The following is a 14,645-nucleotide window of genomic DNA, read 5'->3' on the forward strand; positions in this document are numbered from 1 at the left end:
TGCCTCTGTCAAGCAGTGCTGCAGAAGTGATCCCTGGGGTGAATTTTCTATTTCCCATCCAGTCGTCAAGATTTTTCTTAAACAGGGCCAATGAGGAGCTTTGCTTGACATGCATAAGTAGTTTGTTCCAGAGTATGGGAAGTCTCTGGGACAGGAATCTATCCCTCCAGCATGTTCTGTTTATTGTGATGACAAGGTTTAGGTCCCTGGAGCGAGTGGTTTGGAGAGATTGATATTTCCTAAGTGTAGCATGTCCAACAGCTCTGGGTTTGACATAGCTTTGTATGTTAGGCAGAGATCGCCTCTGAGTAGGTGATATGTGACGGAGTAGAGCTGGAGTTTTTTTAGACAGTCTGCATATGGCATGTTTATCTTAATATAGTTTGATTACTTTTATATGAATGAAAATTTGCCTATGTCACAAGTGATAATTAAATAAAGACATCTGAAAAAAAAAAAGCTCTTACAGGCATAGCCAATACTGCCCAAATGTTACCTGATTTATGATCCATAGGGTCTAGAGGATGACTTAGGTTTGTGCCTATGCCTATGAGTACTTTACAGACTGCCCTTGTCCATAAGGCACACAAGTGCTACCCCAGGTGTGACTTTAGAATTCTCCAGCTATTGATCCAAACTGCATTTAAAGAGGGTCAGGAAAGGGCTCTGTTTAACATGAATAGGAAGCCTGTTCCAGAGAAGGGGTCATCTTTGAGACACATATCTGTCTCTCCAAAATGTTTTGTTTGACTCACAGACCAGGGTTAGATCCCTAGATCAGGTAGCTCTCATGCTGTTAGTTTTGTGAATGTGCAACATTTCCAGCAAGGGTGAATTTGTGTGTACCTTGTAGGTTAGACATAGATCACCCATTTATAGTCAGTAGAAGAAAGAGTACAGAGATAGGGCTTTCAGTCTATATGCATAGGACACGTTGTTTACATTCTGTATTTTCTTTGTGAGGAACCTCTGAGGTCACTCCAGCTGTTGTAAGTGTCTAGTAAACTATATGCAAAAAGGTGCATTGTACTCAATAAGTGGTCTGATGAGGGCTGAGGTCAGTGGGGCTATAACCTCCTTGGATCTATATACCATAACTTTACTTATAAACTGAACCACATTGAAGGACTTCCTCACCACTTTGGACACATGGTGGTAAAGTTTAAGCTATTATCTATCTGTATACCTTAATCTCTCACCTCTGAGATCACTCTTAGGGCAGAGCCGGATTCAACACTTGACAGCCAAGGCAGTTGCATAGGGCCCACTAGCCAGGGAGGGGAATCCACTTGTTGGGGGGCTGCCACAAACTTACATTTCTTCTTTAAGAACACACTCTGCATGTGTAACATTTCTTCTATAAGGATGCACACAGATTGTGTTCTTAGCAGTGTCTGTGCATGCATCTTTAATATGACACATGCACATTTAAACTGGAATGGAGAGAAGCATGCACTTTTTTGAATTGAGCAGCATAGAGCATGGATTTTCTGGATGAATATTATGCTGTAGGTTAATAAAAATAATGAAAAACTAAGAAACAAAGTGTGTGTGTGTGTGTGTGTGTGTGTGTGTGTGTGTGTGTGTGTGTGTGTGTGTATGTGGTTGGGCGGGTGACAGTTTAATTAATTTAACCAGGCTCAAGTTCAAACCCTGTACCTTTGTTACAGAAGACAACAATCTGAATCCTCTACATGAACTACCAAGCTATTAGTTTCACTGCATTTTCAAGGAATTGTAAGCTTCAGTTAATTTTCAAGGAATTGTGAGTTTCAGTACATTTTCAAGGAACTGTGAACTTCAAGGGAAGAGAAGGTTGCTGTTGCTCATGCTAAGTCTGTTTTCAATGTGGAACTGTTTTTTTTTTTTTTTTATCAAATGGTTGTTACTGTTTGGGCTAGAGAATTTGAAAACAATGTTAATAGCTACATACTTCCTTTTGATGCAGAAGTATGTGGGTTCTACTCCCACTCCATGTAGAAGGATTGCTGATACTGTGTTGTACTTTAAGGACAGGGCAGGGTGCTGCAGTCCTAAGTGTGCCCTCCTTTGGATGAAATGTCTTGTAACTATGAACCTGTTGTTGGTTTGCCATCCATTCCTTATTACAATATTAGCAGCTTACCAAATTTTTTAACGTAACATATGCCAAATATTCCTCAAGGTCAGCAGCCACTGAATTTCTGGATGAAACACTGAAATATAAAGTTGTTTTCTAGGAACAACCTCTTCATTAGTTACATATTTGTTTAATGTGGAATAATTCAGATGATTTTACTTCTTCAGAGATTGTGCATATTGGCTGATATTGGTGGATTGTAATGGCAGACGTTTGAGGGGTCTTTTAAGGTTAGAATGTTCTGAAATTGGCAGTTTTGTCATTATTGGTTCATATGTTTTGTTTCATTGCTTACTGGAAAAATGATAAAAACTACAGATTTAAAACACACAAGTGATGCTGTTTTATACAAGGAATATAATTCAATACAATCAGGAAGAGCAATCATAGCACACATGCATGTGTGCATGGTCCTAAATGTGTGCAAGGGGCCTATGGTTTGAAAACAGCACAAAGGTAAACTTAATCCACCGCTGAACAGATGCATTTTCTTTGAATGTAGGTTTTGATGCTGTTTCAATGAATACAAGTTTCAAGGTTAGAGAAGTTTACTGTTCTAAGTCTGTTTTTATTGTGAGACTGTATTGCTTCGTTTTGTTTAGCAAATGTCTAATGGTGTTTGTGCTATAAAACTTGAAATAAAATGTTTACATTAAATCCAAATACCTGTAATCATTATAGAAGTAAAGAAGAAAATAATATGCACACTGAGAGTTGTGAACAGTATTTTTAGGTAACTGGAGAGAAATAATCAAGTAACGGGACACTGAAATGGCTGTAGGTAGCTATAGGGACTGATGGGGGACCCCAATCCATTACCCTGCCTAGGGCATCATTTGACCATGATCCAGCTCTGCATAAGTGTGCGCTATTTGTGTTGTAATTTTCAGTGCTATTTGACTTCCCAAAGGGTATGAGTATGCCTTTTTTGAATTTAGTTTTAGGCCATAGCCTAAGCACCAATCATTTGTCTGAGTCAGACCCTTCTGGAGGATATCTACATCACTGGTGGATTCATTGATTGATACCATCTTGCAGTCGTTGGCAAACTTTGTCAGCCAGTGGCCTTTAACATTTGCCTTGACTTCAGAGAAGTATATTCTGAACAGAAGTAGTCCTAGAACTAAGCCCAGTGGCACACTGCTAGTAAATGGCCTCTTCATGGATCTGGATTCACCCACTTTAACAACATCAGTTCTGTTCATGAGCCATTCGGTTGTACATCTGGTGACATAGAAATGTATGGTCAGTTTTGTGTGCTTATCTATAAAACTTTAGTGGGGAACTGTATCAGATACCTTGGCCAGGGGAAGGTAGGCAGCATGCAATGTTTTACCCTCATCTGTGGCCCTAGTGACTTTCTCAAAGTCCACCAGATCTAGTAGAATGACCTGCCATTGACAAAGCCAAATTGGATTTGGCACAGTGTTTAGAGGTTTCCTATGTCATTATTTATCAGGACCATGATTATGCTTTCCATAGCCTTGCATATAACACTAGTCAAGCATATGGGACTGTAATTTCCTGGGTGAGTTTAAGGTCGCCCTTTATGCACAGGGATAACTGTTGCTATCCTCTATTCCACAAGGGCAGGCCAGTCTGGAGACCTTAGTTAAATAGAGATCCTAGTGAGCCTGATAGATCTTGTTACAGACTATTTATTAGGCATCCTGGGATATTGTCGGGACCCATCAAAGTCATGTTTTTAGCTTTAGAAAGCACAGTGGTGACCTCTTTTTTTGGAGATAACTGGTAGAGGAATGGTGGAGGATATTTCTTGGGGTTAACCGGAGGTGATGTGGAGGTGAAATTTGAGATGAACTTAGTCAGCAGATTTGCTATATCTTCTGGCTGAGTGTGTGTGATGCTGTCTACAACTAATTATGCACAATGTTGGGTGTTACCCTTAAGACTGCGGATTTAAAAAATGCCTTATGGTTATCCTTAACTTGGGAGGCTATTTTTGGCTCAAAATTGCCTTTTGAAGACTTGACTGTTTCCCTGACTGGCTTATTTAGACTAATGAAGGGCTTTTTTGCTCTTTTTGTGTACAGTCTCTTCTTCTAGCCAGGATTTTTGTTATTTTGTTGTACAACTTATTTATACCAGGGGTCCACCAAAGTGGTTTGTTCTTGAGGCCTGACCTAGGTTTATATTGGTCTGGTACTGACATTACTATGCAATTGTTTATATGGTCATACAGGGATTTTGTCTAACTTCCATATAGGCTTCTGTGTTTTCTGAGTTTGGGGGAGCTTGTATACTAGCTATGCCATCACTAATAGGAGGTATTTTTCCTTAGAAAGTTCTTCAAGGTTATGAGGTTAGGTGTGGGGTCGAGTTTTATATTTATTTCAAGGGAGATCACTTTCTGATCTGATCTAACCAGTGAGGACATTACACTTGGTTGTGGGGGTAGGGGGTGCAGTACTCTCCCTTATTTGTGAGAACCAGGTCTAGGATATTTTATTCTGCTAGTGGGAGTACAGATTAGCTGCTCCAGGGCATTTGTATTAACTAAGAGTAGAAATGTTTGGTCTGCATGATACTGTATGTATATGCTTCTCAGTTAAAGGAGAGGTAATTGAAATCACCCATGAGTATGGTATTGGGCTGAATGGTAAGTGATTCTAGTAAAGTCAGAAACAGTATGATGCATAGATTTTTCCTGCGGTTAGATGGACGTGGAGTAGCTCAAGCATGTTGCATTGTTTGACCAGTCTTGAGGTGTGGTTATCCTTTACCCAGATATATGCACCTCCACTTTTTGCCCTTCATGTGCAATGGGTGATCAGAATGTATGAAAGGCATTATAGCCATATACTACCAGAGTGCTTTCCATGAATTTGAACAATGTTTCAGTAACTGCCCAGATGTCATCATTCTATAGAGTGATGAGTGCTTCCAGAGAGTGCAGTTTTTTGTTGAGACTCCTAGTACTAAGCACTATTAGCTTCTCCTGAGTAGATTTTGCTATGTTGGAAGGTTTGTCTGCTTGGTACTGCTTAAAAAAGACACTATGGCGTGGTTAATGTTTTGACCAATATCCAAAAGCCTAGTGGTGACAGATGAAGACCATCCCCGGCAAAGCATTGTGGCAGGTCAACCATTTTCTTCCAGGCTGACAAATATTGGACTTCTTTGGAATGAAACCAGTAGCTAAATCAATTGTTAAAGTCACTCATTTTCTTTTGGTATTGTGGCATCAATTTTGGAGATGGTAGAATGCTGCTCAATGCTAGGCTCACATCTGTCTGTGACACATAATCTGAGAACTCAATTATTTCTCTCTTCATATAGTCTAGCCAGATGTGTCTCCAGTCATTTACACCAACATGGACTATGACTGAGTCACACTGGTACTTGGGGTTTAGTGACGTGAGTGGTGGCACGATCTGGTAGATCCTGGGCCCTGACAGGCAACTAACTGTAACCTTATCCTTATCCAGCCTGATATATGGACATCAGTGTGTCTCACAATGGAGTCTCCTACGAACAAAATATTGGGTTGTGGGGTGTTACACCTTATGAGCTTGGTAGTGGAGACACAATGAGATGTGGTTTTATGTGCTGTGGTGGGAGTTGTCTTGTTTGCATGTGCTGTTTCTGAATACTGTGTATGAGAGGTCTTTGAGGACTGAGTAAGTTGTATGTGAGCACCTCCACATATGTGGGTCTGCGTCTGGTACCTCAAAACACTGGAAAATACTCACTACAATACATTTAAATGCAGAACAGCAGTCCTTATAGTTAAATAATTCAACTTCAAACTCTAACCATGTGCAGAAAAAGTAATAAATAGTACATAAATCTTTCACAATGTGTAACACAAGGTGTTAGACCTTCCAGTAGAATGTTTGTACCTTGTGGCAATTCTAAGACTACTCACAGTTTGCAATCAACTACTTGGTGAATCCGAGGCATTTGACATTAGCTTTGACTTCTGAGAAGTGGCCAAGTATGGAGCCATGAGGGACTCTAGTGGGGTGATCTCACTGATTCAAGCTTTCAGGGTCTTATCTGTGAACCAGCTAGCTATCCAGCACATTATATAGGGGTTTTTCCTTAAATCCAGAAGTTTATTAACAATTCTTGATTGGGATATTGTAGCAAGTGCCTTAGCCAGAAGAAGTTAGGCAGTATGCACCATTTTACCCACATGCAATGCTTCAATGACTATTTCAACAAGGTTCATCAGGTTCAGCATGCATAACCTTCCTTTGACAAAGCTATACTGGGATGGATCCAATGTCTGGAGGTCTCAAATGTCTTTGTTGATCATTGCCATGATAATTCTTTCTATGGCTTTGCAAATAAGACTATTCAGACTAATTAGTCTTTAGTTTCCAGGATCTGTTGATGGTCCAACTTTAGAAGGGGATAACAATTGCTGCCCTACATTCCCATAATACAAAACCTGTTTTGATATTATAGCTAAATAGTGACTTCACTGGCCCTGATAAGTTGTATTTTAGACTGTTTAGGAGACATCCTGGGATATTATCAGGGCCCATTGAGGCTGTGTACTTGGCCTCAGTAAGCATAGCCAAGACATTCTCTCTAATTATAGCTGGAGTAATCATGTTTGAGAGTATTTCTTGGAGGATGGCTGGGGGTGAGTGGGGGTAAATTGGAAATGAATTTGTCAGCCAACAGATTCCCTATATATCCCAGTTCAGTGAATAGGGCACCATTAATCACCAGTACAGCACTTTACTGTGTGCTGCTTTTGAGCTTTCTGACATAGCTGAAAAAGGCCTTATGGTTGCCTTTTGCCTGGGAAGCTATCCTAACCTCAACATTGGCTTTATTGGACTTTATTAACCTATTAAACAGCAAAGACGGCTCACACCGAATGCAGAAAGACGTTTTATTGAAGTAATACATTAAAACCTGTAAGTGCTTTCGTCCCCAATTAAATGTTATGAAGGAACCTCATCAGACAAGCACAAGTAAAGTAAAGTGACATTTAAATAATAAAATCGTCATTACGTCATTTCCTCTAACATATTTAAAGGGAAATGGTGTCTAGGAGCAAAAAGTTTATGGATTAAGGTTATACCTGTAGGGGTGAATAGTAAGTAAAAAGTCAACACAAAGCACCCTTGTTTCTCCAACAAATTCATTAAAAAGACATCAGTGACATCCTATTGGAAATTCCTAATGTTCTGTTCTATAAGAGAAGTGTGTCTTAAAAAAGTATTTTATACACAATATCATGTAAAAATGTTACATTAAATATGATGTCATATAAAAAATATATTGAATAAAAATTCATAACATATAAAAAATGTTTTGTCATATAAAAATATGTTTGAAATAATAAATATTGTCATTTGGAAAAATAGCAAGTACAGGTCAGTGGGTCGAGTCTAAGAAGTGACAGTAAGATCTTAAACCAGTAATCTGTAAAGTTACAGTATTAAAGGTGAAAATAAAAATAAAAATAAAAATAAAAGTGTTATCGATTCAGGGCCTTTAATTTCCACTTTTATACAGGAAATATTACTTTCATTCTTTAGCAGAGTAATAGTAGAAGTTTCCCAACATAAGGGCTTCCTATTAAAATGCTGGGGTGCTTTTATTGGGCTTTAGTTACAGCTACAGTTACAGTTGTATTTATTACTCTTACCTTTACTGGTATGTAGTATACTTTAATATTTTAATATTTTAATAACTTTACCCCATCATAAAGTCCTAGACACTAGCAATTTTTAGATAAGCTATGGTATTAGCTTTAGCTTTTACTGTTCTACTCTTATGGTGGTCTGTGGAAATATACAATCTTACACTTTTTGACTTCTAATAGTCAATTAAACTTATATACTACACAACATAGAGTTTCCTGTTAAGTTCCTTCTTTTAGGAATTATTAATTATTAATTATTAGTATTATTTGGCACTACTATGTATTGTATATTTTGGGAGTCAACTGACCTGCCCGTACTTCTAGAACTTGCTTATTGACTTGCAAACAACGTATGCTTAGTTTTGTTTGTGCAAGTAGTTCTTACACATTTATATTCTTTATATATTTTAAATGCTGCACACTAAAAATGTTTCATTAGTGAATGTATTTTAAATTTGCGGAAGTGATGTACTTTGATGACATCACTCCACCTTTTAAAGCAACTTGTGTTTTGGCGCCAATTTGTTTCATTCTGAGGAAGCTACTGGTTCGCAGTAGCGAAAACGCTTGCTGTTATTGAAATAAACCTGCGTTAAAGAAGATTTCCTGTGGCTTGGGTTTTTGCCTGCTTGGACTACCTGTTAGACCATTTCTTTCCTTTTTTTGGTCTGTTATTTTGTGTTCGCTACTTCCTCTACCTCACATTCCACTCTCACCTGAAAAAAAAAAATTAAAAAAAAGGGCAATCTGTTCCCACAAAAAAATTACGCCCCATACATAGCTGCCCAATTCGCACACATGTCCACTGGACATGTAAACTGATAATTCTAATTGGAAGTACAACATATTTTGTTGTCTTCACCCCTCTCTCAGGGGTGGAAGGTTTCAAATTTCACACCAAATTTCATACATATGCACAGCTGTTGCTGGTAAAGAAATGGGCAGCTATGGACCTTCCCTACACCCATCCTGCACATCCTGAGCTGGTTTCCCTACTGTCTTTCCCTCTTTGTGCCCCCTTTTTCACCACTTTCCTATCTCCCCATTTTCTTTTCTTTAAAAGAAATTAGCATGGGGGTTAGCGGGAGTAAGCACTTTTAAGCAGTAGTTAGCGGAGGTGCGCGAGTTTGAGCTTTTGTGCGCTTAGCTAAGCATCGCTAAGCGTCGCGCAAACCCACTTACAACTGCTTAAAAATGCATTAGTCACTCTGTATGACAAGGCCCTTGTGCTGCTCAGCAGCAAAATAAAATACCCTTGTCAGTGTCAAACCCGGGACCTTGGACACACCAGTCTGCATGAAGTACAGCTACACCACAGCAGATATACAATAACTCAGTGCTGAAAGCAATATATCATGCATTACCATGAGTGAATGTAAAGGGAAAATAGGAATGGCATAACACAAATCTTGTTCTGTGGGCCTTAACCAGCAGGTGTTATGGAATTGCATGACATGACTGTGAAAAGAGAATCAGCCATGCTAGTAGGGAATAAGGTTACAGTAGCAGCTTACAAACCCCACACAGTATCAGAGCAGGATAAACACTGGCATATTTGCATAGGTCACAGGCCAGACCTCCCAACAGTGACTGATCTACAGTGATGACCCTGATTTGTGAACAAATGTTAGCTGTGCCCCTCTGACTCCCCGTGAAATGTACTAACAGTAGGCAGACAAGTGTTGAATCTCATTGAATGACAAATGTCAATAAGTGAGAGTAGATACTGCTTGCACGTCAGAAAATGTGTAGTAATACATATGCTCTGAATCCCCCAAAGTCTGAACTGCAAACTGTCTGAACTATATCACAGGTGTAACCCAGTTATATGTACCTTTCCCTGAGGCTGTTCAAATATATACGTGATTGTATCTGAGGCCTGGAAGAGTCAGAAACACACAGGCATACCAGCTTGTCTGCTGTTACACACTCTGCAAATAGCTGTAGAATGAATCCCACAAGCATGCCTTTATGTAGAAGTACAACACAGAAATATCAAAGGATGTAGCCATGTACTGCTAGCATCCACCTGTGACAATGCCATTGTTCAGGTGCTGAAAAGACTGCTGTGGTGCACAGTCAAAGAATACTAGGCTGACCTATGTCTACCATCTGGATATGTCCACAGGTGGGAGCTACTCAGACAGACTGCAAGCCTTCATAGACTTACATGTACACAGCAACTCTGCATGTTCAGTAAGATAAACATTACACGATAATAAATAATGCACTCTGCAGTTCTGCACCCCTACCCAAAGGTACTATATACCCGTGTAGTCAGGCACAACCAAGGGTGTAGGTAGGCATACGCAGTACAGAAATATGCCCAGATGTCCTGAGCAGACTGTGCTAATGTCAACACAAACCACAAACTGTTCAGAAGTGAGTAATGTACTAATGACAGTATAACAGTTCACAAACAGTGCATATGCCTGATATTCATAATTGGCAGTACAACATACTTAGTTGTCCTCACCCCTTTTTCAGGGGAGGAAGGTTTCAAATATCCCATCTAATATATTGCATATGCACAGCTGTTGCTGGTAAAGAAATGGGCAGCTATGGACCTTCTCCACACCCATTGTGTACATCCCAAGCTGGTTTACCTACTGTCTTCCCCTCTTTGTGCACCCTTTATCACCACATTCCTATCTCCCCATTTACTTTTCTGTCAAAGACATGAGCGAGGGGGTTAGTGGGAGTGAGCACTTGTAAACGGTACGGCTTTGCACCAGTGTGTGCATGTGTGCGCTTAGCTTAGCATTGCTAAGATATGATAAGCTACGCCAAGCTTAGCTTAGTATTGCTAACATAAAATGAGCTAAGCTATACTTAGCTTAGTATTGCTAAAATACAATAAGCTAAGCTAAGCGTAGCTTAGCATCGCTAAGCGTCATGCAAACCCGCATACAACTGCTTAAATGTGCCTTAGTCACTCTGTATGACAAGGCCCTTGTATTGCTCAGCAGCAAAATAAAATACCCTTGTCAGTGTCAAACCCCACACCTTGGGCTCACCAGTCTGCATGATGTATCACTAAGCCACAGCAGATGTACAATAACTTGGTGCTGAAAGAAATATAACATGCATTACAAGGAGTGAATGTAAAGGGAAAATAGGAAAGCCATAGGAATACATTGCAATCAAGAAATATAACATGCATTACAAGGAGTGAATGTAAAGGGAAAATAGGAAAGCCATAGGAATACATTGCAATAACTACTGTTGTATGCCAGTTAATTCACTAATACCAAATGAAAGTACATACTCCCATGTATCCAGTGTTAGCATTAGGAGGTGTGAGTAAACTTACACAATGAGAAGAGTGTAGTGGAAGAAGCAACAGTCAGGTTTCAGTACAACATGCATTTCACTGGCTACAACCCAGCTTCAGATATGAGACATATACCAACCTTCTGACTGACACAGCAGTGTCCACAGTACACAAGCACGGTCCCCACCTTGCAAAATTGAAAGGCCCATGTCTACCTAACCTATAATTTTATAGCAATGTCCTGAAATAACAGTGAGAACTGCAATTACCACACAGCAGGCTGCATGCAATTACTAAATGGTGGACACCAATTGGTGCAGAGGCCATCACATGCAATTGTGCAGATACCTACAAAAGCAGCCTGTATTTGCTGTCCACACATGCAATAATATCATTGCAGCAACTGTAGAGAGAGAGCGAGTGAGAGAGACAGACAGACAGGCAAACAAACAAACAAACAGAGGCAGTTGGAGACACCAACCCAGTAGTTGGAGACACCAACCCAAAAAAAAAAAAACAGGCAGTTGGAGACACCAACCAACCAAAACAAAAAAAAAACAGAGGCAGTTGAAGACACCAACCTAAAAAAAATAAATAAATAAAACATCAACAGGTACAACAGACTGAGGTGAGAAATACAAAGGTAAGGTATGTAACACTGATGTATTTGCTGGTATCCGAATGATGTGTCTGAAGGGCACTCTACATACTGTGAACACTCCTTATGTGGTACCAGTCCATATCTATATGTATATGCAGACGTGCATAGGGGAAGGGACATACTGCAACTGTTAGTGAAGGCTGGGCATATATATGTATTTGAAGGTTGCTATGTGCACATATCTATGTAGGTTGTAGTGTGTGGCATTGAAAACAGCAAGCAGTGCAGGTATATGTCATGTGGTGGTTAAATGCTGTGGGACTGAGTTACAGCCAGTGAGGTCTGATACGGCTATATGGCCTGAGGACAGCGAAATGCATTCTGCACAACACTGTGCAATATTATTACATAATTGTATGTCTCACAACTGTTCCATAATTGATATTCCCACCATGAAATGTGGGCAGTATATGTGCATATATGTGCATGTATATGTACAGCAGTGGATGTTTACAAGTATGTGTGTATATATATATATATATATATATATATATATATATATATATATATATATATATATATATATATATATATACACACATATATACACATATATATATATATATATATATATATATATATATATATATGTATGTGTATACACACACACACACAGACACAGACACACACACACACACACACACACACACATACATACACACACACATATATATATATATATATATATATACATATATAGATATATATAGATATATACATATATAGAGTTATATAGAGATATATAGATATATACAGATATATATGGATATATATAGATATGTATATATATATATATATATATATACATATATATATATATATATATATATATATATATATAAATATTCATATGTATATATATATATATATATATATAGTGAGAGAATGAGACACAGGGTCAGACGTATTGCAACAGGTGCCTGGGGACCAAGGTATGGACTGAACACCAGTGTTAATACTGCAGTGCCATACCCCATTCCAAACACTTTACCCACTAACTACCAGATAGGTGGTTGCCTGACTTACACTGAAGGTGTCAGAAGGGAACATGGGACACAGGTGGACAGTAGCCTCCCCTTTGATATTCACAGTGCCACACTAGTCTTGTAATCTGTCTACATGGTATGTGTCATCACAAACGATGTGTCATGTATGGAAATATAGGTCAGTGTTCCCCTGTACTCATCACAATGCCCCATGTGATATGTACCTCACATGACAACTACAGCAAGTGGAAAGGCCACAGACATACCTCACAAAGGGTAATACTGCCCTGAAACACATACCCTATGCAGACTGACTCACAAAACCCCAGCTATATTGCATTGCATACCGGCCACGCAGAGGTTACCTCTGCCGAACATACAGAGGTATGCCACACCCATAGCAGTCAGACAACCACCATGTCAACACCTCACAATCCCACCGGGCTACACGGTCTAGGTCGCTAATACCCGCAACCTCACTAAACAGCACATGCTGGAAGGATAGGTTCCTATTGGCAAATATGCCATACTCTGTAGTAAACCACCCAGCTTGAACAAACAAGGCTCCTCAGTAGCAGATGTCATACATACCCCTGATGATTGTCTGGGGGATAAGTAACACGCCCTGGGAATCACCTCTGTGTATCCATTTGAAAGGAGGAAGTGAAATCTAATCACATGTGTGTCAAAGGCCAGGGTAGCATATGGCTAGCCTGCTGTAGGCACCAGGGCCAATAGCGTATTACCTACTTATGACACAATGCACACAGACATGTACACAGTGCAATACCTGCTATGTGAGGTGGAATGAGTGTGACAGTGAATGTGTGCAAGGTCTGTAACGGTGTGATAGCTTAGTGTGAGGTTGTTTCTGTTATGGTCATTTGTATCCTAGGTGTGAGGCCAGAGTAAGATGTGTCAGTTATTGGGATGCAGACATAGTAGGATGGTATATGTTGTGACATAGTTCCTTGTGAAAGACTGTGGTGTCCCATCATAGGCTGAAGTAATACATGTATGCTCAGTAAGTGGTACTGCTGGTGAATCCAGCCGACATTTGAACCGTTGTACCACCTGAAGCTGTACGCCTAAACAGCACAATATGGTGTATGTTCACATTCCCTCGTAACACTGTCTTGTGTGTTTCCTGTAGTCTGCACAGATTACATACCTCAGGCATAGGTATCTGTAAGTAGGGGCACACAGTACTGTAAGGTACACAGGAAATGCTCATCTGTGTCAGCACACATTTGTGTGTTATATGAATGTCTGATGTGTGTGTAATGATGCCTGTACCATGACCGCAATCACATGTGTGATGCAGGGTTTGCGTGTGTACCTAGCAACATGTATACTCTGTTACAGCAGTATGCCAGCTATATTAACAACTGTGCACATATGTTAGGTAGGGGTATGGCATCAACGACTAGGGTGAGTTACTGGTTATACTGTAACTGTACTTCACATTCATTGCAATGGATGACATATTTCTGCATGCATTAGCTTAATATGTACCCCCCTGGCAAGGCTGTGCATTGGATCCTAAACAGTGTACCGAGTACTGGTGTATACTGGTGTGTTATATAGAGTGTGGCAGGCACTGTCAGCCAGTTGTGGGCTGAGCACTGATATGTAGTATTGAATGTGTGTATCCTTTGAAAGATGAACAGATGCTATATATGGCAGTTAACTGATATCTGTACTGTATAATGTTAAGTGTGCCACATGACTTGCTCACACATATCATTTACTTGTCTTCCAGGCTTATGGCTCATCACAGGAATCCCTCGTACACAGCCGCAGAGGAACAGGAAAACCACCACATCCTGGTTCAGCACTATACCCTGCTGTTTTCCAGGGCCAGCCAGCACCAGCAGGAGCGTACTGCACTGTGGCAAGAACTTGATCATCGGGTAAATGACACAGGCATGCATAACCGGACATATGAGCAGGTACGCCATCACTGCAGTAATTTA

This window comes from Protopterus annectens, chromosome 4.part0 (genome assembly GCF_019279795.1).
Source record: "Protopterus annectens isolate FY-2018-M chromosome 4.part0, PAN1.0, whole genome shotgun sequence".
Classification (NCBI taxonomy): Eukaryota; Metazoa; Chordata; order Ceratodontiformes; family Protopteridae; genus Protopterus; species Protopterus annectens.